Genomic DNA, 12,739 nt, shown 5'->3' with positions numbered 1-12,739 from the left:
ACTGGCTCCTCTCTCTGAAACCTGCAGACTAAACACAAAGGCTAACAAAGGCAAGCACCCAGCACCCCGGGCACTCAATTCCCAGCTGTGGGGCGCCCCAGTGTGCAGAAGCAGGAGTGGGGCCCCTGCCTGTGACTGTGTGAAGGCCTCCCTTTGGACACGCCTGCTCCATACCTTCAACACCTACACTCAGAGCAAAGGGAGGCAAATGGCTAACGGGTCAGCAGGATGCCAGGGTACCCAGACAGGGCAGGGACCACATCTGCTGGAGTCCCTGAGCCTACTACTTAATGCAGAGCTCCCTGTCGCCCCCTCTGCGTCCTCTGTCATACTGTCCTATAGCTGATGGCTTAGACGGAGGCCCAGAGGTGAAAGCAATGGCCCCACATCACCAGCCAGAGCAGGCAGAGGCCGGGGAGTCCCTCCTCCCATCAGCAAAGGGATGAGCCTGCCTTCCACCCAGAGCGTACAGGGCCTAGTTTTTACCAGCACACAGCAGGTACCATGTTCCTGGGCCCCGAATAACATCCCAGCTGAAACAGACCTCTGAGAAACCCTGGTCTCAGTCCTGATGTGGGAAATCTCCCTCCCTGACAGCTGAGGGCAGCCTCCACAGTCCCGATGCACACCTCAGGGCACTGAGAGCTCGCCATCACCGGGGCCGCCTGGTCCCCCATGGGACAGTTCCCTGCTTTGGAAATCCCAGGCTGGTCACACGCTCATGAGTTGAATTGTGCACCCCCTAATTTATATGTTGAACTTCAGAACATGATCTTATCTGGGAATTGGGTCACTGCAGATGTAACGAGCTCATTAGGATGAAGTCGTACTGGAGTACAGGGGCCCTTAATCCAATATGGCTGGGGTCCTCGTAAGAAGGGGAAGTTTGGACATCCTGGAACCCAGAAGAACATGTGAGAAGAGATAGGCAGGGGAAGAGGGCCCTCTAGATGCCAGGGAGAAAGGCCTGGAAGAGACCTCCCCTCACAGCCTCAGAAGCACCCAGTGGTGCTGACACCTGAGTTCCGACTTCCCACCTCCAGAACTGAAACAGAAGCCCCCCAGTTTATGGCACTTTGTTACAGCAGACCTAGCAAATTCATGCACCTACAGACCCCGGTAGCTGTTGACATTGGACAAGCCCCCACCCCTCTCTAAACCTTGGTTTGTTTCCATCATCCCCTGCACACTGCTTAGCGTGTAGTAGGCACTCGATAAAAGTTTGTTGGAAGAATGAACAGGTTAACAGCATCCACATTCCACGTGGCTGCGTTAAGAATAAGGTGAGTTGAATGATGGGATGTGCTCTAGGAAGGCTAAAAGCCCTCAGCACTCATGGGGACAGCTGGATCGATAGAGACACACAGGGGGCTGGCTGGCGTGGCCACAGCCACAGCCTGAACACAGGGGAGTTGCTCTGGGCAGGCAGAGATAGAGGTGAGTGCTCCAACCACTGAGCCACAGACATCACCTGAGTCCGCACCATAGGCCAGGGCCCCCAGCGGGTCTGGGAGTGGGAAGGGAGGGCTGCCAGGTGCCAGATGCGGCCCCTGCCCCTTGTGGAGCCTAGGCCCATCCACGGAGGCTTCAGGGGGTCAGGTCCAGCCAGCACAAGGAAGAGCTACCTTCAGAGCCCGGACTCTCCTGCAGAGAGGAAGGTCCCCATCCCTGCCGGTGGGCAAGTAAAGGTCAGAGGCCACACTCTTAGGGACACCTGCATTCTCCCGCATGAGTCTGGGTGGAGCCAGTGGGTGATAAAAGGTGAGACTGAGCCTGGCGTTTGTGGGGGATAGAGGAGGAGAGTCACCTGCTGGAAAGAAGGGGGGCAGGAAGGGTGGGCTTGAGGCAGATCGTGAAAGGCCTTGAGTTACCAGGAGTTCAGATTTCAGCCTTCGACGGCGAGGAGCCGCTGAGGCAGGCCTGCAGTAATGACCACCAGTAGGGCTCAGAGGGGCCTCGGCTGCCCCACACTCACCACATGAGGCTCCCTGTGGGGAGGAAAGGGCGAGAGGATTGGGCCCAGAATCAGCACCTCACTGTCTGACCACAGCAACCCTGAAGAAGATGACGGAGGACGGCGGCCACCAGCAGGCCCTTGGGAGGAGGAGCTGGAAGCAAGTGAGCAGCAGTTCCTTCCTGCCGGTGGGCCCGGAGAGCCTGCAAAGCTGGGGTAGCAGGCCGTTCCACGGGCAGGGGGTCCCCCCAGGCTGGGGCACCCTGACGGGTGAGGCCCGGATTCCTCCTCTACACGACCTTGTCCAGGCCCAGAGGCTCTGAATCCACACCCTCCCCAGGCAGACGAATTCCGGACATGCCCAGCCCCTGCCTCCGCCCTCAGCGGCAGCCTTACACACCCGCGGTGGGAGCGCCTCTCTGCGCGAATGTGGGCATCTCACACGTACTTCCAAACACGCCTCCTCCTTTTCCCTCCAGATCCATCCTTGGCTCCCCATTGCTGGCTTAGGCAAAGGCCCCAGCAGCCGCCTGTCCGAGGCTCTGACCGCTGCAGCTCCCAGCCCACAGCCAGCTCTCTGGTTCCCTCCACTCAGCCGCTCCTGCACACCCAGGCCTGCCAGGCCTCCCTCTCCAGACTGATGCTGGGGCCTCCTAGCCACCCTGCCAGGCTCCCTGCCTCGGCCTGTCTCCCACGTCTCTCCTACAAGGCAGTGAGAGGGAGCCTGTGAGCCATGAATCTCCTGCCTTCACACTCTCTCACTTGAGGCCCACTTCTCAGCCCCCCGTTCCCACCGGCTTCTCCCAGCAAAAAGCCTGTCCAGACCTCCAAGGGCCTGTCCCACTCCTAAAGCCCACTCCCCAGAGAGGCCTTGTCCTGACCACTGTGCAAAGAATGTCCCCGCCTGCATGCTTGCTCCCTTTCTGACTCATTTTTCTCCACAACACTTACTATTCTCTAGTCCTATATTATTAATTTACTTATCTGGGTTTTTTTTTTTTGGTCTGCTCTGTTAGAATTTATGCTCTATGAAGGTAATTACCTAGTATAACTTATCCACCCTGGGTAGGCAGAACAGTTCCTGCCACATAGCAGAGGTCCAGTAAGATTGTGTAAAATAAACCACAAATGAGCCATTGAACAAATGAATGACTTCAGTAAGTACCTGGTATACGCCACAAGGAAGGAGAGGGGGCACATCAGGCTAGGTTTGCCCCAGGAGCCCCCTCAGCTTGGGGAGAAACAGCCCCTCCCCCATGAGCAATCCCACCCAGCACGTGAGCATGCTGGGGTGAATGTATGTGCACAAGGGAGGGGAGCTCTGGAAAGGGGCCACTGGCTGGGTCCTCCCAGGTCAGAGAGGCTTCCTGGAAGAAGCACCCCAGCCCAAGCCCTCTCACTGGCTCTCTTGGACATGGGCCTCCTCCCACTGCCCACTGAGGGGACGGAGGGAGGCCTATCTGCCTGGCCACACTGGTTCAGGAGTCGGTAAGTGTTAAAAGCCAGTGCGTGAATCCCTCCGGCAAGGAGCAGGCCTGGGCGGGGCTTGCTAGGGAGCCGGGCTTGATTTAAATGTCACTGACCCTGCCAGTAAGCGAGAAGTCAAGGGCTGTGACGCCTGGGCCCCCAGCGTTGCCTGCTCTTCCCCACCCAGCCACCCCTTCCTCCCCTCGGACCACGGCAGTGCTGGAGGAGGAGGTGGGAGATGGCAAGAGGGTCTGGACTTTCTCCAGGGGCCCGAAGCTTTGCTGAGTTATGTCTCAACTCAGAGCACCTCCAAGGCTCCTCAGGACCAGCCCTGCCCTGTCCTGGGCAACGACTCCCCAGACGCTCCGAAGTCCCCTACCTCTACACCCTAAACCTACCCCTGCTACCCATCAAAACCCTACACACATCATCTTGTTCACCCAGGCGCTATGTGTAATGACACACCAGTGGAAACAATCAAAACACATGACAGAGAATTGTTAAACACGCGGTGGCACACACAGGCTGGAACACTATGCTGCCATTAAAAATCACATCACAGAGGAGCATTTAACGATGGGAAAATTATATTGGTATAGTATTCAATGCAAAAGGCAAGCTAGAAAACAGTACAGTTTGATTCCAATTATGTCATAAATAACTGTTTTGTAAAAGACTGAGGGACACAACACCTGAGTGCTCAAATTTCTAGAAAACTTACATTTTTTTTAATAATCAGAAAAATAGAACATTTAATAAGAATCCTACAGCCTCCAAGTTTCAGCCCAGGCATCCCCTCCTCCAAGCAGACCCCCCCATCTGAGAGAGCGGCCTCCACTCTGGTTAGGTCCCCCCATCTCTCTGCCCACTGAGCTTCCTTCCTGGGGCCCCTTGCTGTCCACCTGGACAGCAGCCAGCCTGCTGCAGCCCCCCTTCCTGACACCCCTGCCCCCAGCCCTCCCATCACCCCTGGCTGCCTTGCAGATAACTCTGTTCACATCCCCTCTCCCCATCTCCCAGCAGCAATTACAGGTTAAACTGGAGGGGCTAATTAGCTGCTCAGTGCACCCAGAACTGACTGATTAGCAGGAATATTTTGATGGAGATAACGGGACTTGAGAGCAAGGCCTAGTGCTTGGATGCAAACCCAGCCATCTGCCCCCTGCCAGGACCCATCAGCTTCCAGGATGGGAGCACGGTGTCAGGTAAGCTGTGGCCACACCACACTGTCCCCCATCCTTCAGAAGGGGTTCAAGGTCTGCTGCCCTGCTAAGCCACCAGGTCTTCCTCTGAAAAATGGGGATGAAACTCCAGTGCAGCCTGCATTCCCTTTATTTAGCAAAGCCCCTCTGCAGCCTTCTCAGGGGTCACAGAGGCCTATCAAGATCGGGGTCAGCCCACATAAAGGGTGGGAGTCACTTGTCCAGGGTCACAACCAAACCAGGTACCAAGCCAGACAGCAACCCAGGTCTGCCTTCCTCCCCACCATCCACCTCTCAGGACTGCCGAGTCTCTCCCTGGGCCCACACATGAGGCACGGGGTGGGAGGGCCAGTCATCACCCCCATGCTGGGTGTCCCACTCCTTGTGATTCAGCCCAAGAGGCCATCTACTTGGCTCACTCAGAGGCAAGGTCACTTGGCTGCCGGCGCTTGTCACATGCGCAGAGCTGGGGCTGAGCCCCGTCCTGCTCTGATGGTGTCTGGCTCAGCACCCTGACTCGGAGCCTGCTCAGCTCCTCGTGCTGGAGAGTGCCGGACCCCTGACAGTCTCTTGGACTCTGACTGTGCCAGTCCACGTGTCCCCACTCCCTCCTGACCTGGAGTCAGGCGCCCATCTGGTCATCATGTAACAGGACCAAGGACAGAGCCCTTCAGCTCAGCACTAAGACTTCCCACGCTGCCCAGGGACCCATCGGCGGGCACATCCATGAAACCATGTTGCCCAGAACACCCCACAGCAGGGCAGGAAAAAAGTGGCACAGCAAGATCAGCCTCCCGGACTTGACTTCATGTGGGGAGGGACATACAGGGGCATTTCCAGAAAGACACAGGTGGGGGCTGCAGGGATCCTTAGGAAGTAGGGGTGCTATTCCACAGCCTCTCCTTCAGGGACCCCACATCCCAGCCCCGCCCCCGATGGTCCATGCCACCCACCCTCCACCCAGCAGCCCAGAGTAGCTTCTTACCTCAGGCCAGGGAGGTGTTTGGGGAGTATAACTGGGCTGGGGGTGTCAGCCTGGGCTTGACTCAGTTGCCCCCTCTGCCTGCGGGCACTGGACACTCAGAGTCTGTGGGCACAGGGGCCTGTGGGAGAAAGAGGTGAGCTGTCAGTTGGGAGTGGGTGCGGCAGGAGGCAGTCCCAGGAGCGGGGGCGTCCTGCACACACACAGGTCAGACCCCGCCTGGTCAGGCAGTGAACACCGCACACATGGACACGTGCACATGCTCTCTCCTGCTGACATATCAGACTTACACACTCACATACACTCACGCCGGCACGCTCACACTTGTGCTTGCACACTCATACCGTCACATGCCCTTCCTTGGTGACATGTCCACACATCACTGACACGCTGGCACTTACACACATGCTCTCACTCACTGATATGTGCGTGCGCACACACACACACACGCCAACAGCTGGGGCAGGTGGGGCTCTAGGAATGGCGGGGTTTCTGGCTCCAGGCAAGGTGCTGAATGTGCCCCCCCCATTGGCTGTGACCTTGAGAAAGTCAAGACTCTGAGCCTTACTTCCCTTCTCCATAAAATGGGGACACCATCCCCACTGCTGGGACTGTTGGGAAGATACAAGAAGGGCAGGGACACATGGCCGGGTGCCCACTACGTATCCGGACCCCGCCAGCGCCTGCCTTCCTTCCCGGCCCAGCTCCCGGCTCAGGGGCTGGCCCCCGACAGGGGTGCGGGTGGGGCACCGAGGGTGCCTCTCCTTGGGCCTGAGCCTCAGCACCCGCAGGTCCCAAGGATCCCTGCAGCTCCCACCCACCCTTCCCTTCCTCCCCCCACCTCTCCTGGTTTGTTCCTTCACCAAACATTCTCCAGGAACGGCTTGGCCCCCAGGCCCCCCATGCTCCACTAGGGAGCCCTGTCTCCTCGGCAGGGGCCTGGGGCCGGGAGCCCCAAGACGCAGGCTGGGCCCCAGCTCCCCACGGTGCTGCCGTGTGGTCCTGGGCAGAGCTTCCGCATCTGAGCCTGACTGTCCTCAACCCTCAGATACCAGAATCCCTTCCGGAGCTGTTGCCAAGAGGTTCCAGTCCAACCAGTGTGTCTCTAGGTGTGGGACACACACCGTTAGAGGTGCACAAGGGGATTCCAGGTGGTACACAAACATTTTTATTTTCACGGGTATGCGTTTCTTTTTCTGTGTTTTTTTTTTTTTTTAATGACAGGCAAATCACAGCTGTGATTTCACAGGTGTGTGGCTTGGGCACACCGGGTAATCCACCTTAAAGAATGAATCAACACAAAGACAAGGATTAAAAAAAACATGAGTGCAGGTGGTACTCAGAGGTTGCACAGTGGTGAAAGGGAAATTGGAGGGCTGGCAAATACTTGGGCCTGGCCCCTGGCAGCCCTCACAGGGGCCAGCAGCTCCCTGCTTCTGTAGGAGGCCAGGCCATCGCTGCCCGTCCGTCCTGATTCCCATATGGTCCATAAGGCACCGTCCATCACAGGCCTGGGGGACTCACAGGCCTTCCAGGTGGGATTGATGGAAGCATGGACGGATGAGGCTCCGGGATGGTTGCCAACATGTGGGCAGAGCTGGCAAAGGCTTCTGAGTAACTCCCCAAATCAACATTCCAAGTCTAAGATAAAATGGTGGGTTTTCTAGCCAACACGGTAGGCTAGAGTTTCTCATCTACATAGCAGGTGAAGAGAAGATAAAGGGACTCGTTGGAAAGATGAGTTTTCTTTCATGGGCGGCAAACTTCTCCGAGGAGGCAGAGAAATGGGCACGGAGCAGGTTCCGGGGCCAACCTTAGTTTTCTTGTCTTGACAATGGAGCCACAAACAGTGTGGACCTGGTAAGAGAGCGCCTGCCTAGCACCCCAGTTTACTGGTCCCAAACTACACACCCTGATGCCAGCAGGCCCCAGGGGGGGCCTCTCAGTAGCTGCTGACCCCAGAGGAGAGGACAGCACATAGTGGTGCCAGCCTGGGTCAAAAGGGCAGCAAGAGCCTGGGTAGTTGGTTCTTCAGGCCTGGGTCGTCCAAACCAGGCTTACCAGGCAGAGGTGCCCTCAGTAGCCACCCTAGCTGGCTCTGGGTAGCCTGGCACAAGCCGGCCAGGCCCAGGCACACCCAGGGAGCCCTGTCGCTGGCAAGCCTCCAGACTCCTGGCTGGTGGCCCCAAGCCCAGGTCCACCTGAGCTGGCAGGGCACACGTTCCCGCAGAGCCACGCCACGCCCCCAGCTGCCATGTTCCAAGACGATGAACGGGCCTCTCGCTCCCTTCTCCCCAAACATTCCTGAAGCTCCTACTCTCCTCTGTGGCATCACAGGAGTTGCCATGGAAATGGGACCACAGGCAGAGCATGATGATGATTCGGGCAGGGAATCACAGTGGGAGCCAGGCGCTCTTCCAGACAGGAGGCCTGCCAGTGTGCCGAGTCCCACGGAGGGCATGAAATCTCAGCCGCAGGCCCCCCAGCCTCGGTGGGCAAAGGGGATCACACGGCCAGGGGGACCACAGCAGACGGGGAGGCCTCCTGCTTGCCCGCGGGTTCCTCGCCCCTCAGTGGAGCCCAGGGAGCTCTGGGAATCAGATGCCTGTGTGTTCAGCAGAATTAACACGTGCCCTGGGGAACAGGAGACTCCATGAAAATGGCTACTGCAGGCTGCTGCCAAAGTGGGTTCAGTACTGCGGGGGGCTGGTACCCAGTAGGTGCTCAGTGAACACTGTGATCAAAAAGGATGGTGTTGGTATGTGTGCATGTGTGTAAGAGAAAGATAAAGAAACGTGAGCATGGGCCTGCTCTGGTGAACACAGTCACAGAGCCACAGAGCCTGAGAAGCACAGGCCCATAATATGGACAAGGAGACTGAGGCACAACGAGGGTCCCTTCCCTTCCCTTCCCTTCCCTTCCTTCCATTCATTCATTCTACTTCTGCTAAGTGCCCGTTTTGTGCTTGGTAACTGAGATACAGAGATGTGAAGGCCATCATACCTGCCCGCCAGGGTCTCAGAGAGGAGACAGGCCTCATGGTCAGAGAGAGGGTGCTGGCGCAGAGGTCCAGAGGGCTGCAGGAGCCCAGAAAAAGCGACCTCGGAGATTTCAGTCACGCACTTCTGAGCCAACCTTCAAAGAGACTTCCGGGCTTCCCTGCCTGTCTCTCAGCCGCTGCCTCAGCCTAAGCCGCCCAATGGCCTCCACGTGGAGGCCCGCCTGAGGCCATCACTTCCAGCAGGCAATGGGTGTGTTCCCCACTAGCACCCTCAGTCCCTAGAAATGACAAACCATGAGGGAAATGCTTTTTCCACAGAAAAGGTCAGAGGATATTGGCGCCTAGACTGCCAGCCTCCCCCAAGGCTCAGCACCTCCCCGCACTGCCCATTCTTTCCCTGCTCAGGCTTCCTTTCCTAGGCACCCCCGTGAGCCAGGCACTGCACTGGGCCTGGGGCAGGGGGCGTTAAACAAGGAAGCCGTGGTCATCAGGCATGACCCTCGTGGAATCCAGGTCCCATCCCTTTGTGAGCAGCCAGCAAATTCTCTCCTGTAGTGTTTTTGGGGGAAGACGCGGGGTAGTACTGAGAGAGCAAGAGGGGACACCGTCCAGAGCTGGGCTTGGAAGACCCGCCAGCCGCACTGCACCCCACCTGGGCCATGCCTCCCAGCAGCTGGTACAGACTCTCAGGACCTGTTTTATGCAGGTGGAAACCAAGATGCCGAGAGGTGGCCAGGTGGACCCCAGGTTGCTCAGTGCTGACAATGCAGGCTGGAGAAAGACGGTGGGGACAGAAGGGAGGGGTTGTCTGGGAAGGCTTCTTGGTGGAGGAGGGACTTGGATTAGCTGAGAGCCTGGCCGCAGGCTCCCAGCAGGGAATGAGTTTCTCTGAGGAAGAGAACTGGGACAGGGCCTGCCCTGCCAGCCCACATGACGGGGTTAGGCTGGCAGGTGGAGGGTGTGGGGAGCACATTCTCTGATGGTGCCAGCCCAGCCCAGCCCAGCCCAGCCCAGCCCAGCCCACTGAGGGCAGCCACAGCTGCCTTCTCATGTCCCTGATTACTACTGCCCAATGGCAGACCAACTGGGGAAGGGAAAACAAGGAGACAGAGGCCCAAAGACAGGCAGGGCGACTGCAACCCCAGAGCCAGACAGACAGAAGGAAAGGCAGAGAGATGAAAACAGACAGGCAGGCCCGTCTCTCCCTCCCCCAGACCCAGTGCTTCAGCTGCCAGGGGGAACCTACGGACTGGGGTTTTGAGAAGATTGGCCAGCAATTAAATTCTTACTTGAAATGAAATCTTGTGCCGCGGGGGGAGTCTTTCTATGCCAGACATGAAATCCAGGAGCAGCCATAAAGTGGAAGTTTGATAAATCTGACTACACAGCATATAAAACATCTGTACAGCAAAAGACACTATAAATAATGTTAAAAGGCAAGTGAGACACTAGAGGGAAACATCACTAATATACAAAGAGCCCCTACAAATCAATAAGAAAAAAATTGTCAGTGAATTAAAAATCTGAAGAGAAAGAGAATTAAATTGGCGAATAAACATATGAAAATATGTTCTATCTCACTAGCAATCCGGGAAACCCAAATGAAAATAAGAGGATACCATTTTTTGCCCATCAGGTTGGGAAAAATTTAAATGATTGATAACAACCAGGGCTGGCAAGGATGTGGGAGAGCTCACTGACCACTGGAGGGAGGGAAAACTGGCTCAAACTTTGCAAGGGCAATTTGGCAATACTGAGTAACATTTTAAACCCACGCACACCCTAACAACCTAGTCATCCCACTTTTAGGAGCTTCTCCTACGGAAATGATAGCACAGGCACTCACATATAAATATTCAAGGATGCTCGTAGCAGAATTGTGTACAAAAAAGAAATTGGAAATGGCCTAAATGTTTATCAATAAAAGAATGTTCAAATAAAATATAGCACATCCATACTATGGAATACTCGGCAGCCATTCACAGGAGGCACACATCTATGACAAAAAAAAATCAAGTTGTACAATGCTATTTCAGAACGAGCCCATTTTTATAAATAACAGTTTTTTGGTATATGCCCCCAGAAAGCTGGAGGACAATATGCAGACGTTACAGTGATCGCCTCCTAGGATAGGGACAAGGGAGCTTTAATGGTCTCCATTATCCGTAAATGCATTGTTGGATTTTCTTTTGTAATCAGAAAAACAAAATCAATAAAGAGCCAATGGGCTTTTCCTTTAATTCCTGACTGGACCCTAATATAAAATGCAGATACAAGCCACCCTGCTGTGGTCAAAAGGGGAGGGGTCCATCCAGCCCTATCCCTGCCCCGGTGGCCTCCAGGCCCCTTCTGGGACATCAAGGCTCTAGGACCAGTTAGAGAACCTCAGCTGGAGACGGTGGAGCCAGCAGTCCACAACCCAAACCAAGGTGATAGGGCAGAAGGTTGCCCAAGGTCCCACAGGCAATCCAGACCAGCTGGGACTAAAGCCAGGGTCTCTGGCTCCTCGGCAGGGGTCCAGCCCTCCAGGGCTGAGATGGGAGGTATCCCTAGGAGTCCAGGCAACCCTGGGACATCACAGTCTTGGGGAACCCTAGCCTGAGGCTCAGGAGACCCAAGGAGGGGAGGGCATTGTGGGAGAGGCCTTTGCAGAAAACTCCAGGGGAGGGGGTTTTGAGGCTCAGCTCTGGGCTCTTACTGGATTCCTGTGCTGGGGAGGGAGAGGAAGAGGAGAAGGAAAAGTAACAGGGGAGCTGGGGGCATGTTTCCCCCTGTGCAAAAAGAGGGTGGGCAGCCCCATGGGCACAATGGAAGGGCTCAGTGTGCAGGTGTGCAGTACTCCCAAAGAGGGAGGCTCGGGTGGGTCCGCGAAGCACAGGTGTGACGTCCCAAGGACAGGGTGTGGGTCTTGCACCTCTCTGCACTAGAGTTCAGCCAAATCTGGCACAGGTGAAGTATCAGGGCCTAAAGTGTGTGCAAAGAATGAACAGGTTATTGCAACACTCAGCCGCCAGTAGGCACCCCGTGGAACCTTAATAAGACAGTAAGGTAGAGCAGAAAGAGGTGGCCTGGGGACTGAGACACCTAGCTTCATGTCCTAGGCCAGCATGATAGGTAACATTAACCATGTCACCTGGGAAATGATTAAAGCAAGAGGTCCTAACTGGAATCCCGAGAGAGGGGGTACTTAGGAGGTCTGTGAGCACCAAAACTACACAGAACTGGATGCAAATTTATGCACACAGTTGGTGAGGAGGTGTACCTGTCTCAGATACAGGGCCACGGCTTTCATCAAATTCCCCCCGAGGCTCACAGACCAGAAGATTCAGAGCTACCGAGCAGGAACAGAGCAAGGCTGGCCTTCCAAGAGAGAACTCTCAGGGCCTCCGTGTCCACCAGCTCATCAGAGGGACCCTTGCGGGGAGGGGCTAGTACAGTTCCTGCAGCCCAGGCCCCAGCCAGGATCCCTGTGTGAATCAGAGGGAGGAGCTGTCCAAGGGGGGCAGGCCTGCCCTGCTGGGGTGGGTGCCTCACCACACAGGGGTGAGAGCACAGGCTGGGCAGTGCAGAGGTCAGAGGGGGTGGGTCTCATTCTCAGACTCTCTGGGCCTCAGTTTCCCCATCATACACCCTAGGGCTACACAAGGTGGTCCCTGTGAGCCCATTCTGAATGTGCAGAAGGTCGTCCAGGGGTAAAGCTCCAGTCTGTAGGGCTGCGTGTACTCCCACCTGGCAGTGGCCTGAGCCCCTCTCCCTCCTGGAATGCAGAGCAGGCTGCCCTGGCTGTCCCGCACTGCCAGCCAGGCCTGCAGGGCCCAAGCCCTTCTTGTGTACCACAGTCACCACCTCCACACAACAGTGACTCCAGAGAGGACAGGAGCAAGAGGTTTCTTTATGAGCCTGGGACTTCATTATGGGGCCAAGGGAACCCAGGGACTGGACAGAAGCACTGAGCAGGAGAGGCAGCCAGGCCAAGGCCACATGAGCTCAGGGGGCCCCCCAAAACTCTCTCTGACCTCTGCAGGGGCCCCCCTCAGCCTGGCCTGGGGAAACCTGGGTTTCCTGTCCCTAGCTGGGCTTATTCTGGGTACAAATGTACCTCACCCCCCTCAGGTGATCATGTCCTAATCCTG

At 56.3% G+C, this 12,739-nt stretch overlaps 1 protein-coding gene across 11 annotated transcripts in view; it reads right to left on the bottom strand.

The window, feature by feature from the left end:
• Positions 1-12,739, bottom strand: part of LINGO1 (leucine rich repeat and Ig domain containing 1) — a 212,163-nt gene that overhangs the window by 184,964 nt on the left and 14,460 nt on the right. For all 11 annotated transcript variants that reach the window (XR_008992683.1, XR_005029263.2, XR_008992684.1 and 8 more), the window contains exon 2: positions 5,609-5,726. The gene's annotated coding sequence lies outside the window, so the exon portion shown is untranslated. The remainder of the gene's footprint in view (positions 1-5,608; positions 5,727-12,739) is intronic.

This window comes from Manis pentadactyla, chromosome 11, assembly GCF_030020395.1.
Source record: "Manis pentadactyla isolate mManPen7 chromosome 11, mManPen7.hap1, whole genome shotgun sequence".
NCBI classification, from domain to species: Eukaryota; Metazoa; Chordata; class Mammalia; order Pholidota; family Manidae; genus Manis; species Manis pentadactyla.
Note: the sequence above shows the minus strand (reverse complement) of the source record. Positions and strands in the feature narration are given on the sequence as shown.